The sequence below is a fragment of the Phaseolus vulgaris genome, chromosome 8 (assembly GCF_000499845.2).
Source record: "Phaseolus vulgaris cultivar G19833 chromosome 8, P. vulgaris v2.0, whole genome shotgun sequence".
In the NCBI taxonomy this organism is placed as follows: Eukaryota; Viridiplantae; Streptophyta; class Magnoliopsida; order Fabales; family Fabaceae; genus Phaseolus; species Phaseolus vulgaris.
In genome coordinates this window covers 33,321,624-33,338,524 of record NC_023752.2, presented here as the reverse complement: position 1 = coordinate 33,338,524, position 16,901 = coordinate 33,321,624, and positions in this window count along the sequence as shown.

Sequence of the window (16,901 nt, the reverse complement as noted above, 5' to 3'; positions counted from 1 at the left end):
ACTTGCATACGCTCTCATTTCCTTCTGCGAAAGCTCTCGACGTTCCTCGACGCTCTAGATCACCACCTCCCTTCAACATTCTCCCGATCATCGAAAGGTAACTACTTTCCTTCATCTGCTGGGTTTTCTTGCATTTTCACCGATTTGCATCATCCTGTAACTGCATGGTGCATACGCTGTAGGCTGTTTTTCCATTTCTCCTTCTGCGTGACTTAGGGCTTTGTCGATCGTCGCAACGAACTCACATTCGTTCGTCTTTCACCTTCCTTTCATGATCGAGTCAGCCTTTGTAACCCTCCTGATTATTTTTCTTCCTCCTTCGTTTGCAGTTGCTATCATGACTCGCACGAAGATCACCCCGAACCCCCCTCCATCAGCGCGAAACCCTCCTTCACAAGCACACGACTCTACGCAAGTTCGTGGTGCTCCCTCTTCGCAGGCTGTGAGGCCTGCGTCTTCTCAAACCGCTCTGGCCCAGGCGACTCCACCAAACGCTGGAGGAGCCCCCACCCACTGCCAGACTTCAAGACGTTATACCCATGGGCTAACTCAACCCTCTTAAAGGAAACGTCGTCGGTGAACACCGCGGGAGCGGTTCTGCGATTGACCAATGGGGACGAGGCTCACCAATCGTTCCACAAGGAGCACGATGAGAGAATGATGGTGCTGCCTTGCCCCGCCACTCTGCCAGTGTGCGCCGATGATAAAGTGAGCGCCGACGGGCCCTTCTGCTTCGCCTACACCACTTTCTTCAAGAAGGTCAAACTCAGGTTCCCTTTCACTCAATTTGAGAGGGAACTCTTAACCGAGCTCAATATCGCTGCCGCCCAGCTTCACCCCAACAGCTGGGCGTTTGTCCGAGCTTTCGAGATAACGTGCGCCCACCTGGGGTTGCCCGCGTCAGTGGACGTGTTTTTATTCTTGTTCGAGGCCAAGCACCCGGGAGATCGCCTGTGGGTCAGCCTGAACGCCATTGCTGGGAGGTCCATTTTCACCATCTTCCAGCAGTCGTACAAGGATTGGAAGGGAAAGTTCATTCAGGTTCGCGCAAATGACAAAGACACTTCCCTCCTCGACGGTTTCCCCTTGTACTGGGTGGACAAGGGGAAAAAGGAGTCCAAGAGCTGCTTCAGGAGGCCCAGAAGTCCTGATAGCATGGGAGCCTTGGACAGAGACCTTTGTCTCTTCTGGAAGAGGGTGGCAGATGCCCACATAACATTCTTGACCCCCACCCTGATTTCCTTCGAGTTCTTTGAGGACCAGTTGGAATTCCAAATAGGTTAGGACGCCACATCTTTGTCTTGACATTGCTTCTGATATTGTTTCTGGGCGTCTTGTGCGACACACACAAGACTTTGGTTTTATCTTTTCTGCATATGCCTGCTTTTGCTGTCTCATTGTCTTGTACACTTACCCCTTTCTCCTTTGAGCTAACTTATGCACTTTCATTTCATGCAGACACCATGTTGGGTAAGAACATGATGAATATCCACTAGGAGAGGATTTTATTAATGAAGGAAGAGGATTTTCACCTACACATTTGAAGTTCTTCCTTCTAGTCTTCTCACAAATTAAAAGAAGTCAAAGAGAAGATCAAGCCTAAAGATAAAGAAGTCTACAAACTCTCAAATAATAGGCTTCATATTAAATATCTCTCTTTATAGTTTCTTTTAAATTGTAAATAATATAGAATAATGTTTAGAAAGGTGCTTAGAGGGAAACATGAGACACCTCTTTTGTAAAAGCATCTTTAGGCTTTAGTTTAGCAAATTCTAGAAGCTTGGGGAGTGAGCTTAGTAAGGGGAGTGTGATCTTAGGAGTTTTTTGGGTAGCTTAGGGAATAAGCTATGTAAATGACCAGCCCTTACTCCTATAAAAGGAGGGCTTAGGTCCTTCACAATTGAGATTGGAATTTTATAGTAGAGAGACTATACTCAATTTTGGAGAGAATTTGTGAGTTTTGAGTCTTCCTCTTCTTTGCCTTATCTTGTGAGCTATGGTGAGCTTCAAGTGGTGGCACTCCATCACTTATCTTGGTTCAAGGTTCCAAGTGGCGTGAATGGCTTCTTCCAATTCTCAAAATCCAGCAAGCATCTTCTTCTATAAGTGTTCTTCTTCCCTTTTCTTCAATTTTTCATTCGGTAGTTTTGATTCCTAGAGTTTACTCCTTTTTCTACCGTTTAATTTTGTGTTTCCAGCATTGTGTTCTTAATTCTGTTTTGGTTCAGTAGCTAGCTTTTAAATTCTGTCCAGTTTTATTTCTTGTTCTTCTTTCCTTTTGTTTTGATTCAATTTGACAATACATGGACTTCCATATGAGTCTTGGTTGGTGCTTAGTTTTGGTGAGTTCTTGAATTTAGAACATTGATCCAATTCTAAAGTAAAGTGCCTTTCAAATCCAGCTCAAGTTGTTCCTAAGAATGTCAAGAATCATGTGTTCTTGTAGTTACATTCACATCATGTGGTATCTAGAGTCTAGGCTTGTTTTTGCTTAATTCTTGAGTTGTATTGCACTTTACTTTCAAGAGCTCTTTAATTCAAGTTGTTTACCATTCTGTTTTAGGATTTATTTTGAGTTTTCTTGCTGTTTTTCTTTTGTTACACCATGTGTTTGTGAAAAGGATTCTAGCACTCATTGTTCATATGAGTATGGCTGCTCTTGTGGAATGGCATTCTCCTTCCTAGAGCTGACCTTAAGCTTCCTTTCACTTGTGGTTATATCTTGTTATATGTCTTTTAATTTTGTAATCATGTCAAGTTTTGTCTTAGTCATGTTATTCCATAATTGTCATTACTTCTAGTAGTACTTTTATTGCTTTAATTGTTTCTTGCTTTGGTTTACTTTCTGTTTTTTGAGTTTATTGTTTGATCCTTTGTGCATTTTCATTTTTAGCTTTGAGTTCATGCTTGTATCTTCATTCTATACAAGTTCCTTTACACAAATTCCATTATGTCTTTGTTAGTTCATCATACTGTTTTTCATTCCTAAATAGGCTCCTCTGTTTTCTTACAAACGTGCTACTGTTTTCAATTTACTGCAATTAATTGGCTCATAGGAAAATTGTGAAAATTTGGATTTACATACGTCACAGTGTTATAAAAGCATAGAAAAAAGAATCACTCAAAAATTCCAAGTACACAAAAAATGATAAATAAAATACGAAAAGTGTACAATACTGCCGAAAAGAATACGGTAATTGAGCAGCAATTTTGAAAAATTTATTTCTCTCAATTGGCTTACTGTTTTTACCTCATTCCAGTGCCATTTTTGAGTTAAGACATTGAATTTTCTGGGGTTAATTTTTCACATTCCAGTTCGCTTTCAATCGGTACAGTTAAATCTGTAAACATAGCACAGTTTGCTTTAAAAAAAAAAAAAAAAAAATAACAATTTCCAGTAGCTGTTTTCTGTTTTCTTTCATCCACTCTAGCACTTTTCTTTAGGACTCTTTTTGTGTGCCTTCTTTATTCATTGAGTTCCTTATTTTTCTTGATTGTCTTTCATTCATATTCTTTCTAGTTTGTCTTACATTGCTCTCTGTTTTTGGTTTAGCTTTTATTGTTTACACATTTTCTTGCTTGTCTTTTTGTTCTTCTTAAAGTTGTGTGGAGACTTGTTCTTAAGTAAGTTGGTTTGCTGTGACATATTTCACTTGAAGCTACTCCATTCCACAAGAAAGGCTTGGTTGAGGACAGAATATTTTCTTGGAGTGGTTTGAGTGCTTTCTTGGGCATTTTCCAGCAACCTATATCTCACTGTTTTTTAATTGTCTAACAAATTTCTTTCACTGTTTTGTTTTCTGTTTTTGTGTATTTTCTGCTCATGGCTCATTTCTCTAGTGGAGAGTCCTCCAAACCATGCTCACCACAAAAGGCAGCCCTTTATGAGGACTTAAAGAATGCCAAGCAATCCAATGCTCACTACCTTGAGGTGATAAGGAAGATGGAAGCACGGCTCCAAAGTTTGGAGTTAAACCGAGAGGAAATGCATCAAAACCGTGAGCAAAGAACTCCTCCTCCTAGTCGGTATTCTTCAAGGCACTCCCATGGTTATTATGAAGACAATCCAAGGCCAAGACATCATCACCATGAAGAGAGGCGCCAACATGTGGCTGGCCCTTGTTCTCCAAATGTAAAACTTCCTAGTTTTAGTGGTGATAGTGATCCCAATGTATACTTAGGATGGGAGGCTAAGGTTGACCAAATTTTTGATGTAAATGGGGTTAGGGATGAGCATAGAGTTAAGTTAGCTTCTTTAGAATTTTTGGACTATGCCATGCAATGGTGGCATCAATACCTCATGGACATTGACCTACACAAGAGGCCGCCCGTGGTCTCTTGGAACGATTTGAAAGCATGTTTACGCGCTAGATTCGTACCCCCACACTTTAGGAAAGACCTTATGTTGAAACTCCAACGGTTTCATCAAGGCGCGCTAAGTGTGGATGATTACTTTAAACAACTAGACACGCTTTTAATTCGAGTTAATATGGATGAGAGTGAGGAGGCTAAGATAGCTAGGTTTGTGAGTGGACTTCGAAGGGATATTCAAGACGTGGTAGAGTTACAAGAATATTCTTCTTTGGAAAATGTGGTGCACCTTGCTAGCAAAATTGAAAATCAACTTGCAAGGAAAAAGGCTTTCAAAAATTCTTCTAAAGATAACTACTACCACTCTTCTTGGAAAAATAAAAACTCTTTTTCAAACATCCCTTCTAAGGACTCTACTTTCAAACCTAGAGAGTCTAAGCCTTCCACTTCCAATGCTAGGCCTAAATCACCACAAAAATCGTCTAGTAAGAAGTGTTTTAAATGTTTAAGCTATGGACATATTGCTTCTAATTGCCCTACTAAACGAACTATGTATATGCATGATGGGGTAGATAGTAGTGAGCATGGGTCCGAATCTTCTAGACATTCCTCACCTTCTAGATCCCCAAGTGAGAGTGAAAGTGAAAGCCCACATGAGGGTGACCTATTAGTAATAAGACGCATGCTTGGACAAGTGTTAAAACCTTTTGATGAAACTCAAAGAGAAAATATATTTCATTCAAGGTGTCTTATTAGTGATAGAGTATGCTCTTTGATTGTGGATGGGGGGAGTTGTGCGAATGTGGCAAGCACAAGAGTGGTAGACAAACTTGGATTGCCTACCATCTCTCATGCCAAGCCCTACAAGTTACAATGGTTGAGTGAGGTGGGTGAGATAGTAGTGAACAAACAAGTCCTCATTACATTTTCCATTGGCAAATATAAAGATGAGGTCTTGTGTGATGTTGTTCCAATGGAAGCTACTCATATACTTTTAGGTAGGCCATGGCAATTTGATAGAAAAGTTTTTCATGATGGCTTTACCAACAAAATTTCTTTTCACTTCCATGGGCACAAAGTCACTCTTAAGTCTCTCTCTCCAAAGGAAGTACATGAGGACCAAGTTAAAATGAGAGAAAAAAGAGAGAAAGAAAATGATATAAAAAGTTCCAAGAGAAGCCTTCTCATGTCCACACAACAAGTTAAAAGGGTAATAGTTACTCAAAAGCCTATTTTTTTAGCTATTCCTAGGACTATTGACTGTGAGTCGGCTAAGGATAGTCCCACATGTTTGGACAATTTGGTAAAGGACTATGAAGATGTGATTCAAGATCCTCCTAAAGGCTTACCACCTCTAAGAGGGATTGAACACCAAATAGACTTAATGTCCAGGGTTTCTTTACCACATCGTCTAGCATATAGGACCAATCCCAAAGAAACTCAAAAAGAAAATGAAAAGGAAATTGAAGTACATGATAAACCGAGTCTTAATACCTTCTCAACTCAATCACTTTTGTTGACTTGTGCTACGCCTACAAGGTCTTCTTCTTCTTTGTCATTTTCATTACCTAGGGTTCCTACTTCCACACCATATTGGATAAAGAATGTTAAGGATGGTTTTTTCATATCTCCTATTTTACCAAATAATATCATTCCTAAACAATCTTTTCCAACATGGTCTGTGTATAGACCATCTTTTTTTGAACTCCCACCATTTCAAAGTGCTAAGTCATGTTTGCCCATTTCTTCTTGTCTTCTCTTATATAATAGCAAACTGACTTTGTTTTATGCAGGAGTACTGAATTCGTGGACAAATTCTCTCCAACTCGGGGAGTATGATGAATATCCACTAGGAGAGGATTTTATTAATGAAGGAAGAGGATTTTCACCTACACATTTGAAGTTCTTCCTTCTAGTCTTCTCACAAATTAAAAGAAGTCAAAGAGAAGATCAAGCCTAAAGATAAAGAAGTCTACAAACTCTCAAATAATAGGCTTCATATTAAATATCTCTCTTTATAGTTTCTTTTAAATTGTAAATAATATAGAATAATGTTTAGAATGGTGCTTAGAGGGAAACATGAGACACCTCTTTTGTAAAAGCATCTTTAGGCTTTAGTTTAGCAAATTCTAGAAGCTTGGGGAGTGAGCTTAGTAAGGGGGTGTGATCTTAGGAGTTTTTTGGGTAGCTTAGGGAATAAGCTATGTAAATGACCAGCCCTTACTCCTATAAAAGGAGGGCTTAGGTCCTTCACAATTGAGATTGGAATTTTATAGTAGAGAGACTATACTCAATTTTGGAGAGAATTTGTGAGTTTTGAGTCTTCCTCTTCTTTGCCTTATCTTGTGAGCTATGGTGAGCTTCAAGTGGTGGCACTCCATCACTTATCTTGGTTCAAGGTTCCAAGTGGCGTGAATGGCTTCTTCCAATTCTCAAAATCCAGCAAGCATCTTCTTCTATAAGTGTTCTTCTTCCCTTTTCTTCAATTTTTCATTCGGTAGTTTTGATTCCTAGAGTTTACTCCTTTTTCTACCGTTTAATTTTGTGTTTCCAGCATTGTGTTCTTAATTCTGTTTTGGTTCAGTAGCTAGCTTTTAAATTCTGTCCAGTTTTATTTCTTGTTCTTCTTTCCTTTTGTTTTGATTCAATTTGACAATACATGGACTTCCATATGAGTCTTGGTTGGTGCTTAGTTTTGGTGAGTTCTTGAATTTAGAACATTGATCCAATTCTAAAGTAAAGTGCCTTTCAAATCCAGCTCAAGTTGTTCCTAAGAATGTCAAGAATCATGTGTTCTTGTAGTTACATTCACATCAGAACATGCTCGCCGATTTAAAGGCGCTCGCCCGCAACCACGGGTTGGCGACCGGCTCCCAGACGGTTCCCAACTCGGCGGTCGAGAAGGCCATCATCCAGGGGCGATCACCGCCTAAGGCGCCCACCCAACGAAAGAAACTGGTCCTTAAGAGGCCAAAGCGGAAAGCCCCCCAAGTTGTCCAAGAGGATGAGGAAGAGGACGACGAGGTCACAGAGGATGGCCTTGTTACGAAAAGGAAGAGGGTGGCACCATCTTCTCCACCTGCCCCGCCCCCTCTTCCAGCTTCAACACCACCATCAACACCCGCTCCTCCTCCTTCATCACCAGCACCACAAGCCCCTTCACCACCAGTCCAAGCAGTTCCATTGGCCACTGCGCCACCTGCAACTGAGGCCCCAGAGCCAAATTTCTTGGAGGACCCCCCGAGCGCCTCTACACCACATATATCAGCAGGAGGGGGCCCTCCTTCCAACACTTCAGCTGCAGGAATCGCTCCAATCGGGGACGAGGTTGCTCACACCTCTCCAATCCTGATCACCGAGTCCCCGATCGCGTCGCCACGCCAAGAGGCAACCACCGAAAATATCGCTAAGGAAGGTGGCGACGAGAACCCTCAACAAGCCCCCCTGGCGCCTCTCCAAGCTGCAAATCTTTCCCTCGAGGTCACGAGGATGTGGGAACCTTTGACTGCTAAACTCAAAACCATCGCAGAAGACATCCCATCGATCATAACGAGAGCTGTGGAGAGCTCCACCAGGCGGCTACAGGATGATATCTACAACCTCAAGACCGAGAACAGCACAATGAAGGTTGAGGTGGAGAAGGTGGCCTTCAGCCTAACGCTCGCGGAAATGGAACATTCCCGAGTGGAGGATGCCCTAAACACCGAGCTTAGGCTTGCGCGCAAGGAAGCTGTTGACCTTCGCCGCAAAGTCCATGAACTTGCCCAAGAAAAAGTTGAACTTGAAAGCAGAATCGTGCCTCTACGTACCAAGGCGAGCGACCTGGAGGCTCAAATTCAAGCTAATGCCGATAAGGTACAAAGACTGGAGCAAAGGTCAATCGACCGCGAGAAGCTGCTTGGGCAAGTTGAAAAAGCAAGGGATGACGCCATGGCTGATCTCACCGAGGCGAACAAGGAAAAAGAGAAGATGGCTGCCGAGTTGACCCAAGCTCGAACGGAATCCAAGAAGGTTACTGACGACCTTCTCCATGCTCAAGAGACTAACAAACAACTCCAAAAACAGATTGAAGAGCAGGGGCAGCAGAACAAGGAGCTCAAGAAACAAGCTGAAGAGCTGGGACAGCAGAACGAGGAGCTCAAGAAACAGGTTGAAGAGCTTCAAGGACAATTTGAAGAACTTAAGCTAAATTCTGCTCAGATTCTGACTGCTGGATTCGAAGCCGCTCGGGAGCAATTTGCATGCCTATTCCCTAATCTTGACCTCAGCATGGTGTCATTAAACAATGAAGTAGTAGATGGAAAGGTCGTTCCCGCCGAAGGCTCAACCAATTCCACCCCATCTGCTTCTTTATAAGTTCACCTGTATTTACCTTGTAAAAAACTCTTGCACATGTGTTTTGAACAGTTATTCATTTCAATAGCGAGACTTGGATATTTCTTCTGACTTCTTTTGAGCGCTTTACTTTCTTTGTATGTTTAACTCTGCTACGTTTAACTTAGCGATTTTGCAAACATGACCTTTGGCGTAACTGCTTCGAGTCGATTCACACTTAAGCAATAATCGCTTTAAACAACTTGTACCCCTGAGGCACTAACCTGATCATAAGAAAAGTTCCAAGCAACGAACTGTGATTCAATCATCGGTTCAAACAACGTCCCACTTGACCCGCTTTATCAAACAAGTCTTTCAACCTTCTCGCCGTGTTTGAACTTTTCGCGATCACCTAGACCTCTTGGTAACACCAGCTTTTCTTAGCCTCAGGCTTTGGCAGTCATTTCTTTATCTGAGGCAGAAATGCCCTCTGGGATCTTCCTTTACCTCCCTGAATCTTCAGAGCTAGAGACTGGCTGGCTAGGCGTTCTCTTCGAACCTACCTTAGCCACCTTTCAAGCTTCTTCCACCCTCTTCGCCATACCTGAACTCGTTCAAGACGAGAAGGATTTTATCTTGCCTACATTCGCATACAAGCGAGAAGGTCTTTTAACTCGCCTGAACTCGCTCATCGGCGAGAAGGACTTTTACTCGCCTGAACTCGCTCATCGGCGAGAAGGACTTTAAACGGCCTTAACTCGCTCGACGGCGAGAAGGACTTTGTCTGGTGCCTCAACTTGCCCAGGGTGTACATCTCCTCCCCCCTGGATGCACTGAGGACCTTTTTTTTTCTCACGCCTGCACTCGCTCGACGGCGAGGAGGTCTTTGATGGGCCTTAGTTCGCACAACGGCGATAAGGACTTTGTCCGGTGCCTCAACTTGCCCAGGGCGTACATCTCCTCCCCCCTGGATGCACTGAGGACCTTTCTCGCCTGCGCCCGCACGACGGCGAGGAGGTCTTTAACTTGCCTCTACGTTGCCCCGGGAGTTACATCTTCTCGCTCCCAGAATCACGGAGGACTTTTCCTCTTTCTCGCCTGCACTCGCTCGACGGCGAGGAGGTCTTTCATCTGGTGCCTCCGATCGCCGATAAACGATGAGGACTTAAAAACTTAACTGGTGCCTCTACTCGCCGAAAAACGATGAGGACTTTAAAAACTTAACTGATACCTCTAATCGCCGAAAAACGATGAGGACTTTAAAAACTTAACTGGTGCCTCTAATCGCCGAAAAACGATGAGGACTTTAAAACTTTTAGAAAACACGCGACATATCTTTTCGTGCCTTAAATCATGTACGAATGACAAGGTCTTTCTTCGAAACTTTTGGAAATAACACATATGCAATCTGAAAACACCTTATACTCCGAAAACTCTTCTTTTATTGGGTGGCCTCATTAAAAACCCTCCTTAGGGAAAAAAGAGCGCCCCCTTGAAACTGTTTTAACAGAGACATTGTAATGTAATATTTGTGTTTGTCTTTACTTACAAAGCTCTTAGCTATAGTACAACTTCAGGTGTGTGGCGTTCCAGGTACGAGGGATCGCCCCCCCTTCCAGCGTCTCCAAGCGATAGGCTCCGTTCCCGAGTGCCTCGGTTATTCTGAACGGTCCAGTCCACTTGGGTGATAGCTTATTCTCCATCTCGTACTGGTGGGCCTTCCTCATCACCAGATTGCCTTCTCTAAACTGCCTTGGCATCACCTTTGAGTTGCACCTTCGCTCGACCCTTCTCTTCACCGCCTCAGCCTTCAGCCTTGCCTCCTCCCTGACTTCGTCCAGCAGATCCAGGTTCAGCCTTCTCTCTTCATTCGAGTCTTCCTCTACAAAGTTCTGGAATCTCGGCGAGCTCTCCTGAATCTCGACTGGAATCATGGCATCACACCCATAGACCAAGCTAAACGGGGTCTCATGGGTTCCTGACTGCTCGGTGGTGTGGTACGCCCAAACTATACGGGGTACCTCCTCAGCCCAACTTCCCTTGGCTTTCTCGAGCCTTCTCTTCAAACCTCTCAGCAACACCCGATTAGCTGATTCCACCTGGCCATTCGTCTGAGGGTGCTCGACGGATGCAAACACTTGCTGAATTCCAACCCCTTCACAAAGCTTCTTCAACAGGTGGCTTGCAAACTAAGTCCCATTATCTGATACCAGGCGCTTAGGCACTCCAAACCGGCACACAATGTTCTTCCATACAAAGCCTTTGATCTTGTGCGCGGTGATCTGGGCCACTGGTTCTGCTTCAATCCATTTGGTGAAGTACTCAATCGCCACTACCAAGTACTTCATCTGCCTGATCGCCAGTGGAAAAGGTCCCAGGATGTCGATCCCCCAAGTATGAAACGGCCAAGGGCTATAGATCGACTTCAACTCCTCGGGAGGTGCCTTATGCCAATCGGCGTGCTGCTGGCACTGTTTGCAGCATTGGGCATACTTCTTGCAATCTTCTCTCATGGATGGCCAATAGTAGCCTGCACGGAGAGTCCTCGCGGCCAGAGCTCGACCCCCGACGTGACTTCCACATATTCCTTCGTGGAGCTCTGCCATAACTCTCGTGCACTTCTCGCCGTGTATACATTCCAGGAGTGGGTGAGTGAATCCAAACCTGTACAGATCGCCATCAATCAATGTATACTTGCTGGAATTTTTCTTTACCTTCCTAGCTTCTGTTGGATCTAGCGGGAGGAGGCCATCCGCCAGGCACCGCTTGTACTGTGTTATCCAAGTGTCCGGCTCATGGGTGGCGCAGACCTGCATCACGTCCACCTTCTCTCCTCGACATGCTCTAATTCTTGGCGATCTCAGAGTTTCTTGCGTCAAAGACTTATGGCTTCTCGCTGCCCTCTCCGTCGACTTGCTTATCTGGAGGACCAGGTGATCTGCTACAAATGCCCTTGGCGTCTTCAGAGTTTCTTGAATCACCGTCCTCTGCCTACCCCCCTTGCCTGAACTGGCGAGCTTAGCAAGCAAGTCAGCTCGGGCATTCTGCTCTCGGGGCACATGCACTACTTCAAAAGAGACAAAGGAACTCTTCAATTCCTGCACATACGCCAAGTAAGCCGCCATTTGTGGATCTTTAGCCTGGAACTCGCCTGTTACTTGCCCTGCGACTAGCAGCGAGTCACTCTTAGCCATCAGCACCCTGGCTCCCATTTCCTTAGCCAGCAGAATCCCGGCGATCAGCGCCTCATACTCTGCTTGATTGTTGCTGGCTTTGAAGGCGAATCTCAACGATTGTTCGATCAGCACGCCGTTGGGTCCTTCCAATATGACTCCAGCACCGCTACCCTGCTGGTTTGACGATCCATCCACCGAGAGTACCCAACGGAAATTGTCTCCTTCAACCCGCGTCGCCTCTGAAGAGAGCTCGACTACAAAATCTGCAAAGATTTGCCCTTTGATCGGGCCTCGAGGCTCATATTTAATGTCAAACTCTGACAACTCCACTGCCCACTTCACCATTCTTCCCGCAACGTCAGGCTTCTTCAAGACCTTCTGGATGGGCAGGTCAGTCATCACCAGTATTGTGAAGCTGTGGAAGTAGTGGCGCAACCTCCTCGCCGAAAACACCACAGCCAGCGCAGCCTTCTCCAGGGCCTGATATCTCATTTCTGGGCCCTGCAACACCTTGCTCACAAAATAGATAGGCTTCTGAGCCTGATCTTGGTCCTGGGCGAGCACCGCACTCACCGCCCTCTCAGTCACAGCAAAATACAATCTGAGAGGGATTCCCGCCAGCGGTTTGCACAGAACCGGCGGGCTCGCCAAATATTCCTTCAGCTTGACGAAAGCTTCCTCGCACTCTTTCGTCCAAGCGAACTTGTTATTGCGCCGCAGACACTGAAAATAGGGATATCCCTTTTCTCCGCTTGCTGACACGAAGCGGGATAGGGCTGCCATCCGACCTGTCAGCTGCTGGACCTCTTTCACTGTAGCCGGGCTTCTCATCGCCAAGATGGCGGCACACTTGTCCGGATTGGCTTCTATTCCTCTTTCAGTTAAGAGAAAACCCAAAAATTTTCCAGCCTCCACGCCGAAAATGCATTTCTCCGGGTTGAGCTTCAACTTGAACCTGGCGATCGTCGTGAACAATTCTTCCAAGTCTGCAACGTGCTTGCTTTTCTCCTGCGAGGTCACGACCATGTCATCGACGTAAGCTTGCACGTTCCTTCCCAGCATTGGTGCAAGTACTCGGTCCATCAGCCTCTGGTACGTGGCCCCCGCATTCTTCAGCCCAAACGGCATCACCTTATAGCAGTAGCACGACCTCTCCGTCATGAAGGCTGTTTTTTCTTCATCCATGGGATGCATCTTGATCTGATTATAGCCCGAGAAGGCATCCAGGAAACTCAGTAGCTTGCACCCTGCAGCACTATCTACCAGGGCATCAATGCTTGGTAAAGGATACGAATCCTTTGGGCAAGCCTTATTCAGATCGGTGAAATCGACGCACATGCGCCATTTCCCGTTGCTCTTCTTCACCAGCACGACATTTGCCAACCACTCAGGGTACTGGACTTCCCTGATGTGGCCTGCAGCGAGGAGTTTCTGGGTCTCATCCTTGATCGCCTGCCTCCTCTCTTCATTAAATTTCCTCCTTCTTTGCCGCACCGGTCTCACCATGTTGTCCATCGCCAGATGATGGCACAAGAAGTCGGGATCGATCCCGGGCATGTCCGAAGCGGACCAGGCAAACGCGTCCAGATGCCGTTCAATCACCTTGGCGATCTGTTCCTGGAGATCGACCTCCAGAGATCTTCCGAGCTTGAAAACTTTCCCCCCGATCTCCTTCTCGAGCCACTGCTCGACGGGCTTGGGCCTTGATTCTCTGGCGATCACCGCCTTGGCGATTCCGAGCTCCCTTGCTTCCTCCGGGCGATTCCGCGCCTCTTCTTCCTCCAGGCCAGCATTTCTCTCCCCCAGCTCAGCATCTACCATCTCTACGTCCCTTCCGGCGGCCTCCTCCATTATCGGCGGTCTGGGCTTCACACCGGGAGGTGGGGTGGTTGTAACATAGCTCACCGATCTTTTATTTTTCAGGCTATTTTCATAGCACTTCTTCGCTTCCTTCTGATCAGACTTTATCGTGATTACCACCCCTTCCATGGACGGCAGCTTCACCTTCATGTGCCGAGTCGATGGAATTGCGCCTATCCTGTTAAGAGTGGGCCTTCCCAGCAGGATGTTATATGCTGAAGGGGCGTTTACGATGAGGTACTTGATTTTCTCCGTCCTCGACCCAGCCTCATTGGTAAACGTGGTTCTCAGCTCAATGTACCCCCTGACTTCCACCTCAGCGAACCCATACAAGCACCCTCCATAGGGCCTTAGCTAGTCAAAGGGCAATTCTAGCTGCGTGAAAGTCGGCCAGAACATCACGTCTGCCGAACTTCCTTGGTCCACCAGAACTCGGTGAACCTTCCTCCCCGCCGTGATCAACGAAATAACAATGGGATCGTTGTCGTGAGGCACAACGTCCCGAAGATCCTGCTTGGTGAACGTAATGTCCACTTCGGGCGAGTGATCTTCAAACATGTCCACTGACATCACCGATCGCGCGTACTTTTTCCTCTGCGATGCGATGCATCCACCACCTGAGAAACCCCCTGCAATGGTGTGGATCTCCCCATGGATAGGCATCTCGTGTTGCTGGGCTTCTCCACCTGCCGGCTGGGAACTCGACGCTCCTCCGGTTCTTCTGTCCAGCAGATAGTCGTTTAGGAACCCGCTCTTAACCAGATCGTCGAGCTGGTACCCTAAAGACAAACACGAGTCTAGGTTGTGGCCAAAGCACTGGTGAAACTCGCACCAGACATCCGGCTTTGACCCTAGCACCTTGTTGCCCACCTTCTCGGGCGCCTTCAATCTAGCAGATATGTTAGGGATAGCGATCAAGTCCGCTAGTCCCATGATGAATTTGTGCTTAGGCGGGCGATTGTATTCCCGGCGTGCTGGTTGTTGGCGTGCTGGCGGTTTGCGCGCTTGGCTTCTTCCCTTATTTCTCCTATCGTAAGGATAGCGAGTCCTTTGGTCCTTTCTGGCCGCCGCTGCCGTTTCCAGCACCCTCTGTGGTTGGATCCTGGTCTGGGCGCGTGGCCTGGCGGGAGCCACGCTGCCTCTCTTCTCGGCGACTTCACTCTCGTCGGCGATGTGGGCCACCGCAAGTCGCCTGACCTCAGCAAACGTCGCTGGATGAGCCCTGATCAAGGCCTCGCAGAATGGCCCTGGCTGCACGCCCTTCTTGAAGGCATAGACCAGCATTTCTTCATCCTTGGCCGGCGATCTGACCATCTGCGCTCCGAAGCGATTGAGGTAGTCTCTGAGGGACTCCCCATGGTACTGCCTTACATCAAACAGATCATAGGACACTCTGGGCGGTGCCTTGTTCACGATATACTGCTCGACAAAGATTTTCGAGAATTGTTGAAAATTAGTTATGTGGCCATTAGGCAGGCTTACAAACCACTCCATCGCCGTTCCCTGGAGCGTGCTCACGAACATCTTACAGTAGACGGCGTCCGACCCTCCCGACAGCATCATCTGTGTGTGGAACGTGGTCAGATGAGCCTCTGGATCCTCCACGCCAGTAAAAACAGCTTTAACCGGAACCACGCTCGTGGGAATTGGCGTGTCGGTAATCGCCTGAATGAAAGGCATTGGGAAAACACGAGGTGGCGTTGACGGTGCCACCTCTTCAGCTGAAGAACGACCCTGCTGCTCCTGAAGAGCTCGACGCAGCTCCTCAGCTACCTTGCTGAGCTCCTCGTTCCTGGCGCGAGAGGCGACCAGGTCTTCATGTATCCTTGCCTGCTCCACGCGCGAGGCTTCCACAGTCGCCTGCAACGAGCGCATCATTTCTGCCATATGCGCCATGGTCATGGCGGCGTCGCCTTCAGCTGCGACGGGAGCCACGGGACTGGAACGATTGCTTCTCATCTTTCTCATTAACTTCAGCGAACCACAGAAATACAGCAAATAACACTTCAACCACGAACGAATCAGCGATCAATCGGAGAAAACTCAAGAAACTGCAAGAACCCAAGAACACCGCAAACCTTCGCAGAAAACCACCAAAGAACTCGAACTTCCACCAGACAGATTGCGCGCAAGCAACAAAAGACCTCACTCCACCGATTGAAAGACAAACAAACGGCACAAAACACAAACTCACCGAACGAAACTCAAAGAAACTGCAAACGACGGTTGCACCAGCACACAACTGCGCAGAAAACCTCGAAAACTTCCACGAACTCACGCTGTGGATGGGAGCACGTTTTACACGGCCCCACGGTGGGCGCCTGATGATCCTGCCTGTTGACCGGAGCGCTGGAGAATGCCTCGTCAAAGGATCGACGTGCGCGCCGCTTCTCACTTCCGTTCCTCCTCTGGATCTATCTCAAGAACCTGCAAAGAAACGATACGGCGCCGCTGCGGCCGATCGCACTCCGACGCTCAAGTCAGTGACGGTATCACCAAATACTAAGAAAGAGAACCGTGCAAAAACTCTCTCTCACAACAGCTCTGTCACTCGCAAGCGTAAAGTGTATGAACTGAACGCGCGTACCTTAGAAAATCTGTTAAGAACTCTTATATACCTGGTGGTTTTCTCTCTCCTGGCAGTTACAGCCCTGGACACGTGGCTCGCATCCAACTGTACACGTGCCATCATCTGGAGGCTCCCTGACTTGGCGCTGCTTCTACTCTTATTTTGGTTAAGTTACTTATGCATGGTACTGCCCAGTGCATAGCTAACTCAGGAGTGCGATCTCTACTGAAACTGGCGAGTTAGGGCCTTCATACTCCTTCCCTGTGGTCTCACCGGCCGCCTTCATAATCTGCTTCTCCTTTATCTTCGGCGATGTGCTTGTTCTGGCGATCTCCGTCTGCTTGGTCGCCTGAGTCTCATCTGGCGACTTCATCCTCAACCTGGCGATCGCCTATTCTGGTAAGCTGGAGATCGGAACACGCCAACTTAACAATCGGCGACTACACGTGCCTCCCGACTTCCTTCCTAACTGCCAACCTGGCGCCTTGTCAACACGCCTACACTGTAGCAGGGTGCCACGTCATCATACCCGACCACCAGGGCGGTACATTATCTAATCAAATCTAAGTAAAGAGGAACAATCGTCATGTGGGTCATTGGAATTTGTTTCTGAAATATTTGATTAAATAAAGTAATATTAATTTGAAAAGAAACTAAAAAAAATTAAAATA